This window comes from Carcharhinus amblyrhynchos, chromosome 12, assembly GCF_965287045.1.
Source record: "Carcharhinus amblyrhynchos chromosome 12, sCarAmb.v2.hapA, whole genome shotgun sequence".
NCBI lineage: Eukaryota > Metazoa > Chordata > Chondrichthyes > Carcharhiniformes > Carcharhinidae > Carcharhinus > Carcharhinus amblyrhynchos.
Window position 1 is genome coordinate 1,743,832 of NC_137335.1, and position 9,367 is coordinate 1,753,198.

The following is a 9,367-nucleotide window of genomic DNA, read 5'->3' on the forward strand; positions in this document are numbered from 1 at the left end:
ACAGACTCTGATTTCCAATCAAAGTGATTCTTATCTCAAAATTTTCCCAAACGATCTGTGTGATGTCTCTGTGATGTCCTCTGGGTGTTGCTTTTTGCAGCAGTATTCCAGAGATTAATCCCTCGTTCCCAGACCCTGGGAAAAAAAACAACGTAAAAAGTCTGACAACACCAGGTTTTAGTCCAACCTATTTATTTGATAATATACTCACAAGCTTTCGAGGGACACCCTCTTCGTCAGGTGAATGGAGAGTTCTGGCCTCAGACAGAGCATATAAAGCACAGACAGTTTAGAGATTACTGATTAGAATGCGAATCTTTACACCTAACCTGCTGTTCAAGACCTGAAGTGGCTGATAATGTGAGTGGAAGGAGCACTGATCACAGTTTAAAGAGATGTGTATTGTCTCCAGACAGTACAGTAAGTGAGGTTTTGCAAACCCAGGCAAGTCACGGGGGTTACAGATAGTGCGACATGAACCCAAGATCCCTGTTGAGACCGTCCTCATGTGTGCAGAACATAAGAACATAAGAACATAAGAAATAGGAGCAGGAGTAGGCCATCTAGCCCTTCGAGCCTGCCCCGCCATTCAATAAGATCATGGCTGATCTGTCGTGGCTCAGTTCCACTTTCCCGCCCTCTCCCCATAACCCTTAATCCCCCATAGCCAAGTTCCGCACACATGAGGACGGTCTCAACAGGGATCTTGGGTTCATGTCGCACTATCTGTAACCCCCGTGACTTGCCTGGGTTTGCAAAACCTCACATACTGTACTGTCTGGAGACAATACACATCTCTTTAAACTGTGATCAGTGCTCCTTCCACTCACATTGTCAGCCACTTCAGGTCTTGAACAGCAGGTTAGGTGTAAAGATTCGCATTCTCATCAGTAATCTCTAAACTGTCTGTGCTTTATATGCTCTGTCTGAGGCCAGAACTCTCCATTCACCTGACGAAGAGGGTGTCCCTCGAAAGCTTGTGAGTATATTATCAAATAAATAGGTTGGACTAAAACCTGGTGTTGTCAGACTTTTTACTGTGTTTACGCCAGTCCAACGCCGGCATACCCACATCAAAAAAAACAACCTCAGAAGAATTTGGCTGATTCACAGGAGTTTCCCCCATCGTCTCCGCTTCGTATTATGAAGTGTTATGAAATATCCCTCAGGCCCCATGATAAAAACAGACAATTGAAATGATCAGAGATATGTTTGTCTGATGTTACGTATCTTGTCTTCCAATGGTATTTTATGCTAATGTTATGAGTGAATTCAATTAGAAAGAGTATTTACAATTCTGTTTAACACAAAAACCTGGATAAACTGTTTGAAATAGAATCAGAAAATGGTACAGCACAGGGAAAGGCTGTTCAGCCCATTATGTCTGTGCTCTCTCTTTGGTAGACCCCATTAATCCCACTCCCATATAGAATAGGGATAATCTTTTCAGATATCCCCACTGCGCTAAATATTAGGTTTCTTAACAAAATTAAAGTTCTGATAAGGGGGAATGTGCAGGGATCTGAGGAGAGCCAGCAAAAACATTAGGGGCAAAGGACCCTCTTCAGTGCAGTTCTGAGTCTATGATTGTATGGGATACGTACGGCAGGAGCAGCTCAGAGATAGAAAACAGAGTCGTGCTAATGATGGGCTTTTCAAACCAGGGTGCAGCCTACAGCAGAGTTCCCCAAGGTCCCCTTCTTTCTGATATACATTCAGCCTTGAACTTGGAGGAACAGTGCACAGTTTTAAGATTTGCTGCAAACACTCATTGGGAGCAGAGTAAACACAGAGCAAGTTTCAGTAGGAGCTGTACCAGCTGCTGTAAAGGCCAAACGCAGTACAAAGTACCCCAGTCCAACACCAACATCTCCACATCGGAAAGGCCAAACACATGGGAGGTGAAATTCAATACAGAAAGTCTAATACTTCTCGACAGGAAGAATAAGATTAAACAATAGGTGCAAATGTGGGAACAATTTTAAAAGGATGCAAGTGCAAAAACCTGAGCAGAAATCTCTAACGATAGCAGGATAGATAAACTGGACAGTTCAGAAAGCATTTGTGATCCTTAGGTTTCTAAAAAAAGGCAGAGTACAAAAGGCAGGAAGTTGTGTGAAACCTGTAAAAAACATCAGCTCAGCTGCAGCTGGAGTAAGTCTGGACCGTGCACGAGGAGAGATACGATGACCTCTGAGAGAAGGTGCGACACGGTGGCACAGTGGTTAGCACTGCTGCCTCACAGCGCCAGGGTTCGATTCCCCAGCTTGGGTCACTGGCTGTGAAGAGTTTGCATGTTCTCCCCATGTCTGCGTGGGTTTGCTCCGGTTTCCTCTCACAGACTGAAAGACGTGCTGGTTAGGGTGCATTGGCCGCACTAAATTCTCCCTCAGTGTAACCCAAACAGGCACTGGGGTGTGGCGACTAGGGGATTTTCACAGTAACCTCATTGCAGTGTTAATATAAGCCTACTTGTGATACTAATAAATAATTTTTAAAAAGAATGCAGAATAAATTTGCTGCAATGGTTGAAGGGATGAGCTAATTCCCATCATACGGGTGCACTGAACAAGCTGGGGCTGTTCTCCTCCAAGCAGAGATGGCTTGGAGGAGATTTGATGGAAATTCTTCAAACCATGAAGGGTTAAATTAGTAAATTAAAGTGTTTCAAATGGTTATTGACCAAAGGCCACAAATTTATTGGGAAAAGAGCCAGAGGCAAGATGAGGATAAACCTTTAATACAACAGTGTGAGATCTGGAAGATGCTGCCTCAGGGGCCGTCAGTCAGAGTTTTCAAAAGAGAATTGGATGTTGCTGCACAACAGACTTGAAAAATGTTATAGCTCATGGAATAAACGGGACTTTAGCGACATGGATATGGAATAAACTCAGTGACTGGAAGCCGGGTTAACGGTTAGGAGATGTTTTTCAGGTTGGAGGAAGGTGTGTTCATTTCATTACAGTGTTAATGTATGCCTACTTGTGATGCTAATAAATAAACCTATAACGTTAAACTAGTATTGGAGATTCCCAGCGGTCAGTGTTGGGACCCCTGCTTTTCAAATGATACAAAAGTTGGAAGCACTGTGAGGAGGAGAGCGTAGAACTTCAAAAAGACATAGTTAGGTGGATGGACAGCTAGCAGGTGAGCTTTAATTCAGAGAAACGTAAAAAGATTCTTTTTGGTAGGAAGAGTGTGGAATGACAATATAAAATGAAGAGTATAATTCTACAAGAAATTGTACCAGGAGCAGAGGGCCCTGGGTATATATCTACATAAATCATTGAAGATGGGAGGATAGTTTGAGAGGGTGGTTAATAAAGCACAGAGTATCCTGGGCTTTATTGATGGGAGCACAGAGTACAAGAGCAGGGAGGTCATGTTGAACCGGTATACAACATCAGTTCGGCCTCAGCTGGAGAACTGTCCCCAGCTCTGGACAGCATCCTTAGGCAGGATGTGGAGAGAGTACAGAAAAGATTCATGAGGATGTTTCCAGGATCATGGGGATAGATTGGAGATGTTTGGACTGTTTTCCTTGGAGAAGAGAAGGCTGAGAGGAGATTCAATGGAAATATTCAAAATCATGAGGGGTGTGGATAGAGAGAGAGATTGTTCCCACTCGTGTAAGGATCGAGAAGGAGAGGACACAGAGTTAAAGTAATTAGCAAAAGGAGCAAAAGCATCATGAGAAAAAACTTTTTCACAGACTGAGTATTTAGGGGTCTGAAATTCACTGTCAGAGTGTGTGGTGGAGACAGTTTCATCGAGGTAATCAGAAGGGAATTAGATTGATATCCAAAAAGGGAGAATACAAGGTTGTGAAGAGAAGACTTGGGAATTGGGACTTGATAAATCATTCATTCAGACAGTAGGCATGATGGACTGAATGGCCTCCTGTGGCTGTAACAATTCTGGATAAACATGTGAAGAAGAAAAAAATGCAAAAATATGCGGAAAGATCAGGGGAGTGAGACTAGGTTGCTTTTAGAATGTACCAGGTGGCCTCTTCCCATGCTGTACCATCGGATCATTCTCTTCTATGGAAGTCACATTTCCATGCAGTTGGTGATGAGTGTTGTTAAAGTTTGTCATCATTGTCATTAGCAAGATTGCTTTGTGTCCTTGGTATAGATGAGATTCCAATGACTATTTACAGAAAGTAGTGATATCCTGGAGGTTATAGCATTAATCAATTCACATTAGAGGCTGAGATTCAAGGCTCACATCACAAACGAGATGAGGTCAACATTGAGCACTATATCTTCCCAATATTCCCAAGAATGGGATCTAGTCAATAATTATTAAGTTTGATATATTGTGGGATAAGACAGAACTGTCTCCTATCACCAACTGCTGCAAAATTGAGTTTGTGAAGTTGGAATTTAATGTTGTTAAATATGTAAAAACTTGTAAAAATGCTAGAGAGAAAAATCACCGTGTGGTCCCTTTAAAAGCTGGTGTTTTGTTTCAATGCTTGGAAGTTTAAAATGCAATGTATAGCCAGAGTCCCAGATTGAAAAATTCGTATCAAAAAGTCAAGCAGTCGTCTTGATAAAGACAACCAATTGTTTGAATTTTGCCCAATCAATTTAAAGCAGACACTCAGCAACCAAGAACCTATAAGATTTGAATTTGATGTTATTGACAACAGCAGACCATTCCTACTGTAGGAAAATCGATAGGTCATCACAGGTATAAAAGAGAATACAAGAGGGAAAAACATGAGGCAGCAACTGCCAGCTCTCAAGTCTCGAGAGGGAGAGAGCAGCTGTCCACCCTGCCAGCTTTATATATCTCTGAAGAGAACGCACTATCTAATCAGCAAAAGGTACCGAATCAAAAATAACTTCTAGACAGAGAAATTAACCAAGAAACTCCAGAAGGTTCCAAAAGACACAAAACCTGCTGTCTTTTTTTTGAGAGTGACTAAATTCTATTATTACTTTTTTTGGTTAATGAATGGATAATGTATTTTTTGAACAGCATTCCAGTAAAATCTTTATTTATTCAGTGTGTTACTTGTTTAGTTAAAGTTCCCGGTTAGCTAAATAAATTGCCCAGTGTTTATTTTAGAGTGAGTGTGGGGTATTTCTGTTTGTTACACATTAAACGTTACTGAAGCACAGTTCACACCTCCCCAAACACTTATAACAGATTACAAGGTGAAGGGATTCCTCTTTGGGAGATTTGGCGTTACCTCTCAAGAGAGAATCAACCTCCGCATCGTAACACTTGCTCTGCCTGAAAGCAAAAATCTGAAGAACAAAATGCAGACCAGCACCTGGCAAAAACACAGAACCAAAATGAGGACAGGGTTCATGGTCTGAAATTGTTGAACTTAATACCAAGTCCAGAAGGCTGGAAAGAACCGAATGGGAAGATGAAGAGTTATCCATCCAGTTTGTGTTGGGCTTCCCTGGAACATTACAGTAGGATGAAGGTGGACATGTGAGTGTGAGAGCAGCAAGGTGAAGGATTGATTCAGCAAGCCACAGGAAGTTTGGGGTAACTAAGGTGTTCCAGTTCAGGTTTATGGCAACTTTTCTCTTCAACATTTGACAAAGTAGTTCAGAACTTTAATATCTTAAATTAACATTTTCTTTTGGTGAAGATTGCTGAACAGTTAAAAAGGCAAAATATAAATCTATTTAATGTGTCCCTATTCGAGGCAGGCCTTTTACAGTAACTTCATTGCAGTGTTAATGTAAGCCTACCTATGACACTAATAAATAAAGGTTAAACTTTAAACCTACATCACAATGATTTATTTCAAAATAAAAGACAATTTCATTTGCACTTTGTTTCTCTGACAAAGTATTTCTCCTTTTGGTTTTACTGATCAGGTTCTGGTATTAGGCAGTCTGAAACAGGCCAGCGTTCTAATTGAAGTCTCAGATGAGATTAGCAGTTGTCTTCCCCTGGGAGTTTGTAAATCTCAGCCACGTTATCTGTGGGAGGATGTGTGAGAATACAAAGTTACTGTACACTCGCTATTCCTGCCGCAAACAGTTAAATATTTTCACAACAGATGGTGCAAGAATGGTTTATTTTTGTATAAACCCAGCTTGCTGTTATCTACAGGCTAAAGCAATTGAATTATCTTCGAGGTGATGGTTTGGCTGTTTTCAATACAATCAGCAAAAGTATCAGCCTAATAAAATTCATTTAAAAATAATATTCAACAGTTTAATTTATTTGTAACTGTAACTCCAAAAGTTTTGTATATAAATTCTAATTTCCACCTGTGACACCAGCTAACTTCACAGTAAGATTAGAATTCCAGTTAAAATAATAATCATTCCTGTTTTACCTCTCCTTCCTTATAGGTTCACCTTGTCCTCAGCACTGTACTTTAGCAAGGAGTGTGATCATTCATGTCACTGTTTTTCTTCCAGTACAGCCAGATCACTGACATTTACTGGTTAATTGCCCAGGTATGTCCTGCCCATTAAAAAAAGGACAAATCCTATCTGGCCAATTACTGCCCTATCAGTCTCCTCTCAATCACCAGCAAACTAATGGAAGGGGTCATCAACAGCGCTACCGAGCAGCACTTACTCAGCAATAACCCACTCGGTGATGCCCAGTTTGGCTTTCCCCAGGGTCACTCAGCTCCTGACCTCATTACAGCCTTGGTTCAAACATGGACAAAAGAGCCAAACTCCAGGGGTGAGGTGAAGCTGACTGTCCTTGACATCAAGGCGGCACTCGACCGAGTGTGGCAATAAGGAACCCGAACAAAACTGGTGTCAACGGGAATCCGGGATAAAACTCTCTGCTGGTTGGAGTCATATCTGGTACAGAGGAAGGTGGTGTGGGGATTGGAGGTCTATCATCTCAGCTCCAGGACATCACTGCAGGAGTTCTTCAGGGTTAGAGCTCTAGACCAAACCACCTTCAACTTCTTCACCAATGACCTTCCCCCCATCACAAGGTGAGAAGTGGGGATGTTTGCCAATGATTGCACAATGTTCAGCACCATTCACAACTCCTCAGATACTGAAGCAGACCATGTCCAAACGCAGCAGGACCTGGACAATATCCAGGCTTGGGCTGACAACTAACAACATTTGTGCCACACAAGGCAGTGACCATCTCCAACAAGAGAGGATCTAACCATTGCTCTTTGACATTCAGTGGCATTACCATCGCTGAAACCCCCACCAGCAACATGCTGAGGTTACCACTGAACAAAAACTGAACGGGACATATCAATATTGTGGCTATCACAGCAGGTCAGGGGTTTGTGTCGAGTAACTCATCTCCTGACTCCCAAAGTCTGTCCATCATCTACAAGACTCAAGTCAGGAGTGTGATTGAATACTCCGTGCTTGCCTGGATGACGTAGCTCCAGCAACACTCAAGAAGCTCCCCACCATCCAGGACAAAGCAGCTGTTGATTGGTACCCCATTCATCATCTTAAACATTCACTCCCATCATCGCTGGTGCAGAGTGGACACAGTACGTGCCATCTACAAGATGCACAGAAATAACTGACCAAAGCTCCTTCAACGGCACCTTCCAAACCTGTGACTTCTAGAAGAATAATGGCAACGGGTATATGGGAACATCCCCACCTACAATTTCCTCTCCATATTATTCACTACCTTAACTCTCTGGCAACACCTCAATTCTGTGAATGAATTTTTCACCATCAATGTCATTCATTAATGGGTGTGAAGAGAACACAATCCCAGGAAACAAGAAAGAGTTTGCATTTCCGTACCGCCTTTCACAACCTTTGGACTTCCAGAAAGTGTGTTACCACCAATGAAATACTTCTGAATTCAAGAATCCCAACAGTGCAGAAGGAGGCCATTTGGCCCATCGAGCCTGCACAAACAACAATCTCACCCCGGCCCTATCTCTGTAACTCCACAAATTCACCCCATTAATCCCCTGACACTAAGGGGCAATGTAGCATGGCCAATCACTCTAATCCACACATCTTTGGACTGTAGGAGGAAACCGGAGCATTCAGAGGAAACCCATGGAGACATGGGGAGAACGTGCCTAAGCCAGGAATTGAACCCGGGTCCTTGGTGCTGTGAGGCAGCAGTGCTAACCCACTGGGCCACCAGTTGTTGCCACTGTTGTGACATAGGAGAAGGTGACAGCCTATTGGCTCAGAATAACCAGATCAGAAGCAGCAGCATCTGATTTTTGGGGGCACTAACTGAGGGTTAGCTGGTGACTGGGATGATGCTTCTATCTCTCTATCTGAGGATACATTTGAGAATGCACTCAGGCCTCAGTTTAACATCCCAATCAAAGGAAGGCACTTACTTACTGCTGCACTGAAATACTAGCCTCCAGGGCTCAAATCTCTGGAGTGAGATTAAACCCAAAATCCCTGAGCCAGGGTTGAAATGCTGAAACTAAGTCTGAGTTTAGCCGAGGCTCCACTTAGTTTAATGACTCATCCTGGAGGGGTGCTGGAGGCGGATTCAGGTGTCAATATGTCACCATGTGGCACCTTGGAACCCCAAATTCTCCATTCTGAGCTGGAAATCAGTCAGATTTTCAGTGGAAAAGTTGAGAATCAATAAAATGAATTTGGAAAAGAATGGGAGGTCAATGCAGATCACTGTGTGTCCAGTTGTGAAACAGAATTGGGAGCGTTCCAGTGGGTCTCACATCTCCCCTCACTTGCCTCATATTGAGGAATGATGTGTCCAACTGCACAGAGAGCCGGGAGTGGGTGAACTGGGTGGGTTGGAACTGCTCCACAGCCTGAGATCCGAGCAATCAAATTGCTGGGATTGTCAATGTGGTCGGGAACATTTCTGAAATTTATTGTGGATTAAAATACTTTGCAAACAACTTAAAGGTCTAAAAAAACAGCAATTTAGCACTTTAGTTAAAGTTACAGGATAGAACAGCAGTTAGATAGATGCCTGTGTTTACACCACACAGTTGCTCCAACAGATGAATTGAATATAACCAGTGTTCTGCATCATGTTGTTTTGGTACAGACTCTGATCTGTTGTCGTGTTACCATGGATACAGTATCCAGGCAGACGGAATGTTTACATGCTGTTTTACATACTTAAAGCTTTGAGGAAGTGAGATGGCAGCGGCTCAGGTTCTGATAAATGTGAAATTGGTTTGTTTAATGTTCAGATTGATAACATTTGATATCTCAACATATTTTATGCCTTTAAATTCTGAGCACATATTGGTGCCAAAATGCATCGAGCCTTCCCAAACACACAGAGATATTGGCAATGTACAATTAACAACCATTTAATGGCCCAGGACCTTCTCCATCTTGAATTCAAGTTAAAATGTCCCATTTTTGTAATTTTTCAATTGTTATTTTCGGATTCTGATATACCAGTGAGAAATGCGGGAGGTATA